Source organism: Cavia porcellus, unplaced genomic scaffold, assembly GCF_034190915.1.
Source record: "Cavia porcellus strain 051 isolate PalLab524CR breed Dunkin Hartley unplaced genomic scaffold, mCavPor4.1 scaffold_29, whole genome shotgun sequence".
In the NCBI taxonomy this organism is placed as follows: Eukaryota; Metazoa; Chordata; class Mammalia; order Rodentia; family Caviidae; genus Cavia; species Cavia porcellus.
This window is the reverse complement of record NW_026947512.1, coordinates 14,179,053-14,196,686: the sequence shown is the minus strand read 5'-3', so window position 1 is coordinate 14,196,686 and position 17,634 is coordinate 14,179,053. Positions and strand designations below refer to the sequence as shown.

The 17,634-nt window shown below is 44.5% G+C and overlaps 1 long non-coding RNA gene and 1 other non-coding gene across 5 annotated transcripts; both read left to right on the top strand.

The window, feature by feature from the left end:
* Nucleotides 1–924: 924 nt before the first annotated feature.
* LOC111758368 (small nucleolar RNA SNORA2/SNORA34 family) lies at nucleotides 925–1,061 on the top strand. Its single transcript, XR_002792554.1, has one exon. It is a non-coding gene; the product is annotated as a small nucleolar RNA SNORA2/SNORA34 family (small nucleolar RNA).
* Nucleotides 1,062–11,941: 10,880 nt separating this feature from the next.
* On the top strand, nucleotides 11,942–15,813 carry LOC134473930 (uncharacterized). 4 transcript variants are annotated; one of them, XR_010044430.1, is made up of 5 exons: nucleotides 11,942–12,131; nucleotides 12,776–12,797; nucleotides 13,352–13,560; nucleotides 14,327–14,464; nucleotides 15,569–15,813. It is a non-coding gene; the product is annotated as an uncharacterized LOC134473930 (long non-coding RNA). The 4 variants fall into 4 exon arrangements; XR_010044431.1 differs by having other exon boundaries at nucleotides 12,255–12,797; XR_010044432.1 differs by lacking the exon at nucleotides 11,942–12,131 and adding an exon at nucleotides 12,160–12,619.
* Nucleotides 15,814–17,634: the final 1,821 nt, after the last annotated feature.

Below are 17,634 nucleotides of genomic sequence, written 5' to 3'. Positions count from 1 at the left end.
AAGGATGCAAAAGGAGAATACAGAATTATAAGAGCATTTGCCCAATGTTCAGCAATTAGCTGGGAGACAATCTGGAAGAATCTAAAAAGGGATGTAAAATTTACGTTAATGAGTTCACAGGTTATGTTGTTACATAATGCTGAGCAGAGTTTCATCACTTTAGAAATTCTAAAATAGATATTGAAATCTGATTTGTTAGTGGGTCACACACTTGTATGGTGGTGACTCCTGCCGCCTAGCGGCCAAGTGTGTAAAGTGGCCTGGCTCTTTGATCTTCAGTCCCTTGAAGATTGTCTCCATTTTATAAAAAGAAATTCTCTGAGCAGAAGCTGAAAGGAATTCAGATGAAATAGTGAACGTCCTAGAAGAATATAAGAGTGACTGTATTCTCCCTAGACATCCTTCATCTTCAATGGAATATAGCATATGCATCTGAGAATCAACGCCTACTTTACACTTCCAATTAGACACAGTCAAATGCTGACATTGACCAGTCCTTCACTCACAACTCCACCGCAAACTTCTTCTGACATTACAGGGGAGGGGTGAGGAGAAGGTTGCATTCTGAAACACAAATTTACATGCACATTGAAATTCAGACACACACACATGTGTGAGGGGATAAGGAGATAAGATGATAAACACATAGATATACAATAGATAAGCAGAGACATATAGATATGCAAGAGCATATCCATATGGATGGGAAGAGACCAAAATATTTATATCTGTTATCTTTGAGTTTTAGGATCATGGATTATTTATAGCACTTTGATTCCTCTTGCTTTTATTTTTTAAAATTCTACCATAAATATCTATTTCTAATATAGAAATTTCTTCTAGCTTGAAAGCAAAAGTTTGAGCATCAATGTCTCCATCAGATAAAGATTTTTAAGCCTTGCTTTGTTACATCTAGAAAATCATCTGGCCCTAAATCAAGGCTGGCAGCTTCCTGACACTGTTGGTTTCAAGCAGGAGCCTAAAGAGATGTCTTTCTATGATCTGTTGGCCATTTCAGAACTTGGGCAGTGAAATGGTCATTTCATTAGAAAGAAACAGCTTGAAGCAACCTCCCCCCGCCCAACCCCATGCATTTACCATGGCAATGCAACCAGCATGGAAGTCACTAAAGATGGCTGTGAGCGTGACAGGCTGTGGCAGCCCAGGACAGGAGCCACTGACATTTACTGGGACCCGCGCCATGCCGGGACCTGGAGCACTGGGAAACCAGGTAATCCCCACCCCAGATGAGCAGCTATGAGCATGACAGGCTGTGGTGGCCCAGGACAGGAGCCACGGGTGTTTGCTGGGACCCGTGCCATGCTGGAACCTGGAGCGCTGGGGAACCAAACAATCCCTCCCCCTCTGCCTGTTTTGTTTTGTTGAAGTTCGGTATGCGTGAAAGTATGGACAGCTATTTTGAAGAGAGACTCTAGATAGCCATTAGTGACCTCCCTATTGTCTGGCTTTGAAGACCTAAAACGCCTCCCTTATTCTGTTCAGATCAGTTTTATATTATGTTGTTTTATATGAATTCTCTGTATGTGAAGACATGGACAACTATTTGGAAGAAAACAAGAGACAATATGATAGATAGTGAAGATCTCAGGTTGACTAGCTTTGTAATTTATATCTCTTACATTGCTTTCTTATGTCCTATTTTGTTCTCTTACATTGTATTTAATTTTACCCCCTTTAAAATAAAAACTAAAAAAAAAGAAAATCATGAATGCATCAAATACTTCCATAATAAATTCATTATTTTTAATTTAAAAAGCATCAAATTATATTTTTTCAAAACATTTTGTAAAAATATACACAATACTGTCACACTCTATTAGTGGTAAAAATTTCCCAATTTTCCCAAAAGTAATAATACCAAAACATAATCATGGCATTAAAATGTTGCATATATAAAGGTCAAAAATCAGATTGTCAATTTTGACTAATCTGCACTCATTCACTTAACAAAGTATTCAGTAAGCATCTACCATGGCAATGCAACCAGCATGGAAGTCACTAAAGATGAAAAGGTAAGCAGGATGTATCTCTGTCACATTGAACCTCCAGAGAGCAGCTGGTCAACAGAAGCAGTATAATACAGCATTTGCAGTCCTGTCCTAGGGAAGGCTCTTGGTGCTGTAGGCTGGAATAAAGATAGAGGGTGGGAAAAGCCTAGATAACAACTAACTGCTGAATTATTTTCTTTAAGATATCAGTCTTCAGCAGTTGAGAGGCTCATGCAATTATCAATCAAGATTTGTAATAGAAGGTGCTTGTGGCATTTCTGTACGTGGGCACTAATTGTTATTCAATAACAAATTATCAGAATAAAACCAAGACTAAAGAGTAAGTTTACAATGGTATATTTGTCACATTCCTGTTGCTGGGACCAAAATACCTAATACATGTAATTTAAAAGAAAAGAGGTTTACTTTGGCTCATGGTTTTAGAGGGTTCAGTCAATGGCTCACTAGCTGGCTAGCTGGCTGGCTCTCTGGCTTGAGGCAGAAGAGATATAGTGGAAGGGCCTGGGAGAGGAATTCTGCTCATCCCAATCTAGAAAATAGAGAGAGGAGTCTGGGACAAGAACACATTCTTCCAGACCATGTCTCCAGTGACCTACCTCTTCCATCAAGACCCTACCTCACATGCCATACAGCTATGAACTCATTTGTGTTTAATCCACTGATGAGTTCAGTGCTTCAGAATCCAACCACCTTCCAAAGCCTCACTTTCGAGCACATGAAACCTCAGGGGGTTTAGATTTAAACCATAACAGATGGTAATTACAATTTGTTTAGAACATAATTTTATCAGTAGTGAAGAATTTTGTTAGGCACTTACATAAATGCTACTTAGGAAGTGATTTTAAATTGCCTGGAATTCAAGCTATCTTTCATGTGTTTCAAGCAGGGTGCTACCTTGAAGACACAGCAAACAGTATACTTTAGAATTCTCCCCCTTCTGGCTACAAATGCTCACATTCTAATCCTTGTCAGCTGACATAAAGAGAAGACAAATGGACTTGATTCTTCCATAGGCTGGAATTGTTAACATGAATCACTCATTTGAAGGCTCTTTGCTCCTTTAAAATTTATTTTTTTAAATTTTATTTTAAAAAGGCTAAACAAAACAGAAAATAGGTAGAAATAATACATACATTCAGAGAAAAAAATAAGCAGTAAGAAATCACTACTTGATGTTTACATATTGTTGTTTTACAGATAGTTGTTCAAGATACAAAAGTGGAACATATAAAATGGGAATTCAAACAGCGAGACTGGGAATAGTTCTGTTCAACTGTCCAATAAAAACTTAGTAACATGGTTGTCAATCCTATACACTTAAAACATACATGCAGTTATCCATATCTTCATTTATGTTTAGATTAAACAAACTAAAGCAGGTTAAAATCATTCTGAACAAAGGATAATAGTATTGCTGGATTTCACATCATGACAATCCATGATCAGCACTAGGTAATGTAGTGTCTCATTTTAAAATTTAATTTAAAGAAAGACTAAACAAAACAGAAAATGGGTAGAAATAATACATAGTTTCAAAGAAAAAAATAGGAGTAATAAATCATTAGTTGGCTGCGTTCTTCTCTGGCTACTGCTTTGTCTTCTCTCCTTCACAGACATCCGTGCTCTGTGCTCCACAGTTATCTGATGGGGATCTGAGCACTACAGCTGTCCTTTGCTCTTCCCCAGTGGACTGGCCCCTGCTCTCTCTTCTTTGGTCTGCGCCTCCAGTGAAATGAACTTTCTTGGAATCTAAAGGAACACATTCATCATATATTGCCAATGTCAGGGACTGTTCCCTCCGACCTTAAAGTTCCAACCACCTCTGAAAATGATGTTTTCACTCACCTGCCCTGTGTTTTGTATGCCCAAGGGCTTCAGAATTAGGATTACTGTTCCTTATTTGGGAGCAGATCAGTCATCAGATTAATGGCCTAGTTTCCAACTCTTATGATAAGTTTACCCTGTGTTCCCATTCTCCTTTGGGATAAGGACTATTTTTTTCCCTGCTTAGGTTCTTAGTCCCCTGGCTTCATCTTTTTATTTAAAAAAAAAAAATTGTTCAGTGAGTCTGATGCGTAATGCTCCAGCCTACCATTCTTAAGAAAATCTGAAAACTACTCCCTCCACCTTTGAGATAGTATTCTCTCTATATTCTGCAGGTTAGCCTCAAACTTCTGGACTCAGAGGTCTTCTGAGGTAGGTGGACTATAGGTCATACCACCACAACTGGCATTCTGAGGCTCAACATTGAAAAACCACTTTAGCATGTCACAGGCATGATGATGCAGACATGAGAAAATAGAAACATTAATGACACGGGGTTGATGCTAGGCATCTGGGAAGGTTTTATAACTAAGTTTATTTTATATACCAATTCAAGAGTCTTCAGACTGAAACTGTGTAAACAAAAACTTTTCCTAGGACTCCCTGAAAGATTAGGGCTATCAGAAAATGCTGAAATAAAAAATTGTTGTACATTATTTGCTTTTGAGATATTCGATAAATAAGTTTTCTTAAACAGTTGGTAGTTATGTTATACGATATACCAAGGCTTATACAAGGCATGGAATTAAGACCAAAAGTCATCTTTCAATTTTAAATCTAAGCATTAGAAATTGTAAAAGGCCAACATTAAAGCCACTTCCTCAAGTAAAGTTAGAAAAAAAAATCAGACAATAACCATTTTTGGAATTGGCATGCAACCCTTTTCCCCCTTATAGCTGATCCAATTTACTTCTGTTCTTCTTCTAAAAGATTAGGTTTTGCAAAGAACATAATCAGAGAAAGCATGATCTTTTCTTAGAAAAGCATGTTTCTTTAGATCATCTTACTTAAAAATTAATTGTTAGTGAAAGCAATGCCTTTAAGGTATAGTGACATTATTTGCCATATATGTGTTTTGTAAATAGAGTCCCATCCTGAAGCTTTAATTCTGTAGAATCAAATTTTCTAAAATACTTACCTTCTAATATCGACCTGTAGCTCTTTAATACTCATCAATCTCAAACTTAGAATTGACCGTGAGGAACCCGAGCCTCAGTCATTGTCTGGCGTCAGCCATCCTCGCAGTGGATGGAGCTCTCTGAAGTCTCTGCGTATGTACAGGATCTGCAGCAAAGCAGCTTCCTGCCTTCAGTCAATAGGCAAATGGTGTTACAGTCTGTGCTGCTCCAAGCTTAGCCAAGATAGGAGCTGCAGCTCAGAAGGGAAACAGAAATCGGACCAAAACTGCCAGCATAATTCCTCTCTGCTCGGTGTCAGAAAGGGAAACTTGTTTATTCCAAATCACTTTGCTCGAGAAATTTTATATCGAAATAGTTCATCACAAGCAAAGGTGAACCTATAATTAGAAGTAAGGAAATCTCAAAATATTTAAAATACTAAAAAAAGTTCATTTCTTCTTCATAAAGTTTATAAATGGGCCAGGGATGTAGCTCAGAGGTGCAGCGGCTGCCTGGCAAATGCGAGGCCCTTAGTTTGGATCCCGATGACAAAAAGAAAATAGTAAAAAAAAAGACCAAAACAAAGCCCCTTTAACAAAATAAAGTTTATAAAATTCCATGTATTTAAAAGGGACTCATCTGGCATCTGGTGATTAAGTAGAAAAAGATACTTTTCATACTCTTAAGATAGGGGAAGGAATTGATGACCATGAGGGGAAAAAAAAAAAACAAAAAACAAAAAACAAAACTGGACAAGGTGCCCCCTTCTGCTGGAGGCCAGCTGCCTGGCCTGTGAAACAGGTAGACTTTCTCGTGTTAAACGGCAGTTTGTTACTGCTGCAGCAGCAGGGTCGGGGATTGAACCCACGATGTCACACACACCAGGCAAGTGATTCACCTCTTCGGAAATCTCCAGTCACAGTGTCAGTTCTTCATCAGAGAATCCTAGAATTTCTCTTCATCACCTTTTGGGGAACCACCTAGGGAGTTTGTGACTTGGATGTGCCAAGTGAAACATCTTCCATCTCTTGTACAGTGGTCTTTTGTCCCTGTCTCACTGTTCTCATAGGACTCTGAAAAGCCCTTTCCACCGGGAAAGCATGGAGTCAAAGTGATGCCTACGTGGTTCCTAGGAGGCCTTGCATGTCTTGTTTTGACAGCCAAGCCTGTTCAACACCCCTGAAGTTTATCCTAGTCTGCCAATCATCAGGAGACAAGAAACCACTTGTGTCCCTGTGAGAAACTTGTTCATGGTCGTGTAGCCTTTGGGCATCTCAAGCTGGTTTCCTAAATCTCTTCTGGAGCTGGGAATCAGGGCTCCACTTGAATGCCACTTTGATGTATTTATCTTGTTCTCTGGGACCAGACAAAGGGAAAGAGAGCCCAACACACGGTTCACGAAATCAATGCAGGGTTTGAGCAGGAGCATCATGGTGGTGCTGGGAGTGGGTGGTATTTGTTTATGGGAGATTAGACCTCTGGGGAGGCATGTTGGGGATCTTTCACTGCCCTCAAGAGCTTGGATTTCTTAGCTGGCCACTGGAAAACTCAGCCAACATATTCATTGGTCCTGGCAACACACTGCAATTGTTTGCAGGTTGAAAGTACAAGGGTCCAGCATGATTTTTGCTACTCAAGACCCTGCATCCTGTTGCAGTGGTGTGGCCATATTGACACATAAGGGGGCAGAGAGGTGCAAGCTGGCATTTTCTAAAAGTACCCGTGAGATATGAGGCACTGGCCTGACCCATTCTGGTAGTCAGGGAGAGCCCATGTCCATCCACATTTGCTCATGGAGTAACCCATCCTGAGGGGCTTGTCTAGATTTTTTAGTAACCCTGTGAAAGTATCAAGTGGGTTCCTAAGCTTAAGGATCTCAGCATTTGCTCCCAGTCCACTCTGGCTCTCGTATGGTAATAACCTTCCTGGCAACCTGTTGCTAGGGTGGAGAATGATCTAGGGTATTCGAGGTTTGTCAGCTTGGAGGAGACAGGAAATCAAGAGTGGGCAGAGCTAGGTGTGGTCAAGTAGATCATCCCTGCCAGCAAGTACATTATGATTTATGACTGAAATGGGTGATTTGAGACATCAGGAGATGTGATGCTGATGTGGGTCTACATTTTCACGGCAGGGGTCAGATAGGTTCCATCAGGGGTTCCAGCCTCTCCATGCCTGTTGGGAGAGCATGGAAGGAAGCTGTGCACAAGCTCTTCTCTGCTGGTCATTCAACTCCTGTCCCTACCCCAAATTTGCTTGGCTGCCTGTGCTGAAAAATGGATCTCTGGCTACCTGGACCCATGTCCTAACCAGGCTAGGGTGTCACCTCCAGTCTCCAGCCTCTGGGGACAGTGAGGGAGAATGTGGTATGGGGTTCTCAGTGTTTTCTCCCTGATATATAGGGGTACAAGCCTGGGACCGTCTGAGCAAAACCCAGCCTGTTGGTTCTCATGTGTATGTGGAAGGGGTTCTCCTCCTGGACTGGTCACTACTCTGACTGAAAGCGGGTCCACTGAGGCACAGCAGGCTCCTTTTGACGACTGCCCCTGACCAGGCCGTGGCTAAGCATTTCTTTCCCACCTGACTGTTGTATTCTCCTCACTAGACCTGAGCTGCTGCTGGAGGAGAGACCAACACCCAGTGAACTGCATTGGTCTTCTCTTCTGCTTTTGGGCCCTCACCTCTCCACCCTCTCCATGCCATGTTGAGAGTGTTCAGGGTCCAGCAGACCTTGCTGCCCCACCTCTGCCTGGGGGTGGGGGTTGGGTCCTCTGATGTAGCAGGACACCCCTAGTCTCTCACCCTCTGAGGGTGGAAGCCTCTGGGTAAAGCCTCACCTAGCAATGGACCAGGGGTGAGGTTTTCTCTGGAGCACTTTTTTCTCTCAGCTCCGCTCCTCCTCTACATGGACAGCACTGATGAGCTGACATTATGTGCAGGCACAGGGAAGTGGATCCTGAGTCATGGAAGGTGGACACCCTTGTATGCCTATAGCTTGTGAGATATGTGCCGTAGGGCCTGACCTATCCTCCCACTCATGACGACAGCTCTACAGGGGCTCCAGTTTGGAGCTAGAACTTGGAGTCAGTAGGCATCAGTTGGGCTGCCTCAATCCAGGAGCAGTCTCAGGAACCCATTTCCTGGAGGTGAGGTGGCATGGAGCCCAGACTAGGAGTTGAGCTTGTGGGAAGCTCTTGGGTGCCAAAGGCCAACTTGGTGTCCCAACATACCTGAGTTCAATCTGTAGCATCCAAAGAGAGAGAAACAGAGACAGAGAATCTTTACCCTTTACAATTAGAATGGTATTTCATTTCTATTGTCTCCTGAATTCAAACGTATTTAAACATTAAACCCATGACTCATAAGTATAGGGTAAAAATATCCTCTTTACCCTGAACACCCAGCCCAAAATCTGCCATATTTTAAGAGTTTGGTTGATAGTTGTTTAAAGGAGTATGAGAATGAACTTTGTTATGTACTAGATTATTTTATTGGGACTAATTTAAAGTAGTTGGTGCATACTTTTGAAGACAGAGTTAGAGACTAGGAAGAATTGTATTTCTGATCCAGGCTAGTGGGCTAAAAATTGGAAAAACTATTGTACTTGAATTTACCTTATACAGTGAAAATATAATGGGATTGTGCAGGGCATACATCATTGTGGGTCTGACCATGGTAGTCTCTATAGGATCAGGGAATAAAGATGTCATCCTCAGCAACCTTTCAGTTGTGATTAATTTTTTCTTGTTTGGACAATACCTAAGATACATACCTAAGTGTCAAACATTATATTGACTTCTTTTTGCTGGTGATGGGGATTGAACCCCTGGGCCTAATACATAATAAGTGCATGTTATACTACTGAGCTACCTGCCCTGACCTTACATATCGGATTTTAGAGTTAAATGGCAGAAATGTCCACCAAATTCATGTTTAGTCAGCTGAAATGTAGCATACATTTTGCTATAGATAGAAATGACGTTATACCTGACAAATGGATAGTGACCTATGATATATACTTATCTTGTATCAAGACACAATTTTGTGGGATGACAAATCATTCTGGCTGTGGATATCTGAAACAAGTCCTTTGCTGCAGTGAGAACAGGGTCCCTCCAAAACCCTAACCTGGTGACCTTAGACAGTCTATTTCTACTTAAGGTTGGATTCCAACATGAACCATGATATAAGAACAGTGAGGGAACTGGTAAGGAGATAGAATGGAGGCTAGAAATAGTTTAAGGTCTCCCTCCAAAAGACTGAGTAATTCCCATGGATTTATATGCTATTGCCCCCCCCCCCTTTGTTCTGAAGAGAGCTGTTATGGGATATAGAACAGGGATTGGGTCAAAACTTGGGAAGCATTTGATCCAGTCAAATGGAAAATATCAAGGTAATGTTACCAATTAGGTTAGAGTTCTTCCACTCAATTCAAGATAGAAATCACAAGATGTAAATAACAACAACAATGAGGCTTTACTGGGGCTTCTGATGGAAAGTAAGTAAGATAGAACCCAGAATAGCATTCTAGATATGTCTAGCTCCTCTGGGCAGGAAAGAAGAAAGCTCACACAGTCTGAGTGTCCACTGTCACCATCCTGGCATAGATGTGCATTCTATGCTGTAAGCTTCAGGGGAGCAACTATGCTGTGGTATTGAGAGTAATGCAGTCACTTGAAAGCAGATACTGCTGGCCCAGACTTGGTACCGGCTCTAGTGTCCCCGTTTACCTCGGATCTCCGCTACTCAGTGAGTGACATAGTATTGCTTCTACTAAACTTCTCCATCTTCCTTTGCCTTTTCCTTCCTGAACTAACTGTGGATGTCATCTCATTTCAATTCACGAGGTCATTTCATTGCTATGTAGAGGAGGAAGATGTTAAGAGTAAACAAAGCCAAGGGATGCAGGCATATCAGGACAATTCAGACTGCCAACAGAATACAGCTGATCACAGAGCACACATTCCCTGACTTTTGAAATAGTTTAAGTTCCCAAAGAGGTGTGAAATTGGTGCATGTGCAGTGACACGGAGTTGAAGTAATTTGATGAAAGGGGAAAGTTAAGAAACTTAGAAATAAACTTTAAGTTTGTAAGCAATCCAGACAATAGACATCAACCCAAATGCTTTATGAGACGATCAGTTTTAATTGGTATCATGTAAAGAAGTATGTTGAGAGGTGGATGTGTAATTTGCCCAAATAACATAGAATGTTACTGTTTCCAACATTCACTTGTGTAATACAGTAAGTCCTCGACTTGTGAAAAAGGTCCATTCTTGGAGAATATTCATAAATTAGACTCACTTGTAATCAGACAGATGTCTCATACAGTACACTTATGAAAGTTTGCTACCCAAATATTCATAAGTTAGGGATTTAATGTGTGGTACTGGAGATTAAACCCAGGCCTTCGCACCAAACTACACCGCCAGCCTTTTTGTTTTTTATTCTGAGACAAGATCTTGCTAAATTGCTAAGGCTGTGCTTAAACTTGCAGTCCCGTACCTCAGCAACCAGGTGGTAGGGATTACAGATGTGCATCGCCACCCTTGGCTATTTTTCCAATGCATTTATAACCCCTGTGTCTATTCCATTCAGTAGGAATGGAAGAATATTTCTGGAAGACTCTGCCAGCAGGCAAAGCAAGGCAGAGATGATGTGCTGAGCTCACTATCTTTTCCGTTTATGCTTAGAAAAGTTCATTTTCATCACTCATGTGCCTACCTTCAGCAAGATGCAATATTAGTTGTTTCGCCAGGGGGCAGTGAAGAGCAACAAATCATTGGCTGTGTCTGTCCAAGGGTTTTCTAAGCACTTAAGTTGAATGTTCACACACGCTGTCACTTTTTCTCCAACTAGATGCATCTATTTAGAGGACAGTAGCCTCTTAAAACCAGGTTCTAGACTTGAAATCAAAGGATGCCGCACAGTTTGAAATGAACCCGTGCACCCTGTACTTGAACCTGCCTGAGGCTCAGTCACGTTTTCGCTAGGAAGAGATAACTACGCTTTGAGATCCTCTAGAACGTGCTACACAAATATCAGGGTATAATTATTGTAGGGTGAGGTGGCCACCAAACTAAGCAAATGCTAATTTCTTACACTTAGGTGTTTAGAAGGAAAAACCTCAGGTAACATTTTAGAGATTGGGAACAGGTGCGTCTGCCCTTTAGCATGGAACGATCTGAAATAGCCACTGGAAATTATACAAATAACATCTATCGCCGAAAATGCTATTCTAATCACATCGCTCCTCGGCTGAAAAGCCCTTAGTGGACCCCCCTGGCCACTGGAATTCAGTGTGAGCTCTTCAGCACTCGAGGCCCCGCCCAGCTTTCCCTTCTTTCTCTTCCACACACCCTTACCTGTTTTGTCTGCCGGGACTTCTTGCTTGTACAAGAATCTTGAGTCCCCTGAGCCTGAGCAGTTGCCCGACTGAAGGGCTCGCCTACAGAAAAACTCACCTACAGAATCCACTTTCTTTTCCACATCTGCCTGCCCATTGCTCCCCTCACCCCGGCTGCATTTCGCCCCACTCTAGCAGCAGTCCGCACCTGGTTCTCATCACAGCAAGTTTCCTTCTTTAGCGGTTGCTGAGCTCAATGCTGCACCATGCTGCAAGGTCAGTGAATGTTTCTAACCAGATCCACAGTGCTAAACCCACAGTGCTAAGTCCTAAGGACAAAACAAGGAAGGTATTTTCCCAAAGATTCAACCTCTGGATCCTGCACGCACTCCAAAAGATGGGAGAGGGTCAAACTGGTGGGGAGAACGTACCTCCCTTTGGCTTTGTAAATTACCCCCCCCCCCACACCAGCTGCTGCGACCCTCAAGAACCGCGAGAGGGGCGGGCCTAGGCGGGGGCTGGCCAATGACAGGCGCGGGGCGGAGGCTGCGGACCAATGGGAACTCAGCAGGCAAGCACACACCCACCCACCCACCCCCGCGTGCTCTCCCTTTGACCAGGTTTGTGTGTGCTTCTGGAGGTTTCTAGTGCTTCTCCAGCCAGCCTTTCTGAAACTCCCGTACCTGACGGCGCAGTCATTGTCAGGAGGGAGCTAGCGGCATTCAAGGGGTCTTGGCAGCTGCTTGGGGGAGGAAGCCAGGGATCGGGAAAGGGCGGCCTGTGCTGAAAAAGGAGCGCCCGCCCAGGCAGTCCGGGGTGCGGTGGGCTGCGCTGATTCCAGGGTGGCTGGGGTTCACGGTGAGGGTGGGATTGCGGGAAGGCCAGGGACGCTCGGGAATTTCAAGCACAACTTTTCTATCGTCTTCCCTACTCTGGCAGATTCAAATTGGGAAGCTCCTGAGCGCCCCCAAAGTCCTGTGCGATTGGGCGGAGTGGCGAAGGGAAGCGGGGCGCGGAGATTGGTGCTCTGCGCTCAAGCTCTAGGCGTGGGGTTGGTCTGCGCTGGAGACCAAAGGGGAACTAGGATTTGCCGCTGCGGTCCGGGACCAGGAGGTGCCAGCTTCGAACTGCACCTTCCAGCTTTCTTGAGGAAGGCTCTGAGGCTGTCTCAAAGGATAGATCCTATCAGTGATGGCGAACCTTTTAGAACTTTCAATCATGCAAACAGCCTGCTAAGACTTGCATGCCACAGGTTTCACCACTGCCGCTTCCTTCCTGGTGCACAGTCCTGCTGCAAATGGGAGGTGCTCAGTCCTTTCATACAGCACTCTGGGTTGCAAATTAGGGGTGAGGGTTGAGAAGATGGGAAGGTCTGTCCAGCCTGGGGTTGACTTCAGTGAGGATTGAAGGATGGGATAGGTCTTGAGTGTACTGTCTGAATGAAACTCTCTCTACTGCAGTGGACAGTGACAGGTGTGTAAGGTAAGTTAATATGCCCTCCCTCTCCTCAGGAAAAAAAAAAGGGTGTGAATGATCTTTCAAAACAATTATCTGTAAATTCCTCAGGTAATCCACCAGCCTGAACAAGGCCTCCTGCCTGTTAGAGTGGGAAGGAGACAGCCACTGCCATGGGCGACCTCTTGATCTAGGTCCCAGTTACTGAACCCCGAAGCTCCAAGGTGCCTGTCTTGAATACAAGACCCTGAGACTTCCCAAGCCACCATAGCCAGCAGAAAGACCACTGCGCAGTGGGATGTGGCTGTGTGACTTTGGCTTTCTCAAGTTCCTACACTAGAAAGACACAGCCACTTTCTTCTTAGGTCCAGAGCAATTGAAAGGAAATGAGACCCTGGAAGCAGCTTGGCTTCAGGTGTACGGAGGTCTGGAAAGAAAAGACAGTCTTTTGAGTTTAAGAGTAGATAATACAGCAATGTCAGCCTTCTGGAAGGAAAGATAAGGGCTGCTCCCAGGCAAGGCTTTTCAGGTACATCAACCCCTCCCCCATGGCTCACAGTGTGTCTCTCTGCCCCCACCAGCGAGAATGCGTCACCATTCACATGGGCCAGCCAGGCTTTCAGGGCAGACGGGCAAAGCCTGCTGGGAGCTCTACTGCCTGGAGCACCATATCCAGCCTGATGGCACCATGATCAGCAGTGAGACCGCGGGGAACAGCAATGACTCCTTCAACGCCGCTGATGAAACAAGGGCTGAGTTGTCTTTGTGGACCTGGAGTCTACAATTATGAGTGAGTGGGCAGCCCACAATTTTTGCCAACCCCAAAGTTGGTAGAAAGCTATGTGAAGAGGGAAAGCACTTGGGATGGAGTGGTCCTCTGTCAAGCACAACAGGAGGCTCAGATGTGTTGCTTTATCTAGATGCTGTCTTCAGAAGGGGTCCTGGGGACTTCCTATCCCAGGAGGGAAATTAGTAGCATAGTTTTACCTGGAAAATAGCAGATGTTTGAGTCTAGGGTCAGACCTAAGAGTGGAATGGATATAAGCAAAAGCTTCAAACCCTCAGGCTCGAAGATAGCTTTGCCTAAGGAACTGGGAGCTCCTCGCCCTGACTGAAATAGGGCACCTGTCAGGTTTGGGCCTCAGTGAACCCAGCTGCTCCTTGTTCCCATGGGCTTTTCTGCTTCCTCCCTCTGGGCCTGGAGCTCCTTAGTTCCCTAATCTTTCCAAAGATGTCATCTAGGAAGTTAAACTGTCGACTTGGTTGTCTGCATCAATCTATATTCTTAGCCTACACAGAAGTGATTCCTTTACATACTGATTCCTCACTAAGCAAAGTGAAGTGGCTGTGAGATCAGTTAAAAGGGCCTGTTCAAGGTGGCCCCTCACTTCCTCCTCAGGAGCAGGTGGCACCAGACTTCAGAAGTGGCCTGTGGAGTGACGGACACACACTGTTGTGCAATCACACCTAGGGAACTTAATAAAGGCTCTAGGGTTGTCTGTCATCTTGGGGAAAGAGGCCAGCATCTCTCACCTTTTCCCTTTCTTTCCCTCAAGACAGGGTAAGAACTAGCACTCAGGTACCGCCTCCACCCTGAGCAGCTGATATCTGGCTAGGAAGACACTGCCAACAACTACGGCCATGGCCACTATACCAAGGATCAATGATTTGGTGGTGGAGCAAATCCGAAAGTGGTGAGCAGGACCAGGTGCCTGTGGCTCCTACAGGCATTCCCTGCATCTTTAGCATCTCTGGCTTGGGAGTTGATGGCGCACAGGAAAAAGAGGACCCACCACCTGTGGATGGCACCTGACATCATTCCTCTGTGCACTCAGCTTTCCCTAGGGGGAGCTCTGTGTCATGTCCTGGAAATGGATATGGGGTTGGAAGCCTGAATAACCTGCTCTGCCCTGAATTTATGGAGTTGGACTTTTGTCTTGCTAGTTATTTACTTGTCAGGTCTGTTTGATCTAAGACTTCTTTGAACATTGGTCCATGTTGAACAGCTGCTCAGTTTGCCTTTCCTAGACTCCTACATAGATATTTCCAGCCAGGAGAGGCTCTGCTCTCAACCACTCTCCACTTTGCCTGTCCCCTGTCCAAAGCACTGAGAGTGAGGCCAGCTGGGAGCTAGTAACCTAACTCTGTTTCTCTAAGGGATTGTCTGCAGTCTCTCTGGTGCTCTGTAGAGACTGAGTAACCTAGCGCATGGGATTCTGTGTTTCCCCAAGCACCTTCTAGCATCAGACCTTTTTTAGACTGTCATTTCTCACTTATCAGGCAGAGTTCCAGGTTTTTCTAGTTTAAAGGAACCTCTATATCGGAATTATCTAGGTATTTGGTAATCCTGCCGATCCCTGGGTTCCAGTCTATGGCAGGACCAGGGCATTTGTATATATGCAGCCCCACCCTCCTGTATGTGTTGGAAAGCAACACAGCTGGGCAAGCCAGATTTCTGACTGCAAATTCTGCGCCTGTCTCACCCCTGCCACTGCACAACACTGCCTTCCTTAGGCCAGCTGCTTCCCAAGACCATCAACCTCTATGAGGTATTTTTCCCCTCTATGAGAGAAGCAAAAGGACAAAGAACTTTTGGGGGGAATGATGGAAATTTCTGTATGTTGATTATGCTGGTCAAATCACTTCATAAAGTACAGATACTTAAGTATAAACTGTATTTCAGTGTTTAATATACAGAAGAACATGCAATTATGGTTAGGTATAGACCATTTCTAGATAAAGTTCTCTATAGAAACGGCTGGGGAAAAGGATGTCATCTGCTTTCTGTTTCTTCTTAGGTGGGTATCAATTACCAGCCCCCCACAGTGGTACCTGGGGACCAAGAGGAGCTGGCTGCTCTGGAGAAAGATTATGAAGAACAGGAATGGGCACAGACTGCATGGATGATGATGATGAGAGCAGGGAGTACCAGGCAGTCTTGGCACCTCCAGTGTCTGACTGTTCACTATCCAGCTCTGTAACACTACTTCCTGGTTTCTATAACTCCCTGAAATACACTTGATATCCAGTGGTGTGGAATCTCTGTAGGCATTGGACCTTCCGCCATCCTTTGTCATTACCCTCAGTTAAGGGACAGGTTGGCCTCTGCCCCTGGGGGCCTCCCATTAGGAAAGCCTATAGATTGGCGCTGAATTCTGCTGTGAGCAGGCAGCCCTGCAGGTATTTACCACTTTAGCCATAGGCTCTGCCCTAGGCCTTGACTTCCTATGGGACCCTATGTACATTCCCTGTCCCCAACCCACCCCTGCCCAAAGAAAGGTAAGCCTTCCAGAGGGCCCATGAAAACTGCCAAATATTATCTACCCCTAAGCATTCAGGGCTGGAAACTTATCCCTTTCAGTGTCTGCAAGGAATCCAGGCTTATTAAAACCTGGTCTGTTTTTGCATGGCTGTCAGAGGTGATAGTGGGTGAACTCTCAGTCGATATGTACAACCATCTTACAAGTTAGGTCTTTACCTTGACACTTTATAAAGCAATAGAGTTCGAGAAACAGGATTCCAAAAAACAAGAATCTTTTTTCCTGGGCCATGTGGTATCGGGGATGTGGGGTAACGTGCCTATGTGCCTTTTAGTCAAGAAACTCTGCATCTTTATTCTCAAAAGAGCCCCTACTGAAGAAGTTAGAAACTGTCCTCAGAACAAGCAGTATCAGGCCACATAAGAGCTTCGGAATTTGACTTTTTTTTTTTGTACTGGGAATCAAATTCAGGACCTTGCACTTGCCAGGTAGGTTCCATGCTGCTGAGCTAAATCCCCAGCCCCAGAAATGGGCATATTAAAAGAAAGATTCTAGCTGGGCACTGTGGCACATGCCTATAATCCCTACACTCAAAAGGCTGAGGCAGGAGGATCACCACAAGTTCAAGGCCAGCCCAAATTGAGGGGGAAAAAATGTAGAAGATTCTGACAGTAGCTAAGGGCCCCTCTTTAAGCACTTTCTCTTCTATCAGAGTTCTCCATATTATGATCCTGTTCCTGTTCTAAGTGATCATTTTACGCATCTCATAGCTCTTTATTTCCCCCAAACTGAGCTTTCTTGAAGACACTCATTTGCAATCATTCACTATTCCAGTTTTCATAGCAAAGACCTCTCAGTACTTGTGTTTCTCCTCTTTCTCTTAGAGTTCCAGTGTTTTAGAGCCCACACAGTTGTCTCTGTGCATCTGGGCTTTGGGTGAAGGTCACCTGCACAAAGCACCCCTCAGTACCCTCTGCCTCTCCCTGGTTGTGTCCCCGCTTTTCATCCTCTCTCTCAGAAGCTTTTAAGCAGGTCAGAGGGCGTTATTCACTGTGTACAAGTACAACTTTGTCCTCATCCTCAGCTGCTAAACTCTGAATGAGACCTGAATGTTCTGAGGGATAGACAGGCTCTGGGCTCTGACAGAAAGGCTTCCTGCAGAAGGACCCACATTTTGATTATAAAGGCCCAGGCTTATTGCCGTTATCTCTTGCTATATCACAATTCAGTGGCCTAAAAAAACCCACCACTTATTCACCACTGCTGCTTTGACTTGCAAAGGGCTTGGTGATGGTGGAGGCTCACACTCTCTCTGGCTGTGGGAGTGGCTGGGGTGACCTAAGATGGCCGCATATATCTGAGGCATAGGCCGGGGCAGCTGAGAGTGTACTGGGCCTCCTCTTCTTGTTTTCCACTTTTCCATCTCCCCAGGGTCTCCCCGCAGTGGTATAGCTGAACTTTATATCGCAAACAGTTTCCAAAGAGTGGAAAGAAGCTGTGAAAGCTTAAGACCTAACCAAGGCGCAGGACTTCGGCTTTGGAGTCCCAGTTACTGGGGACTCAAGAAGCGCAAGTGCAAGCCTAGTCTGGTCAACTTAGAGAGG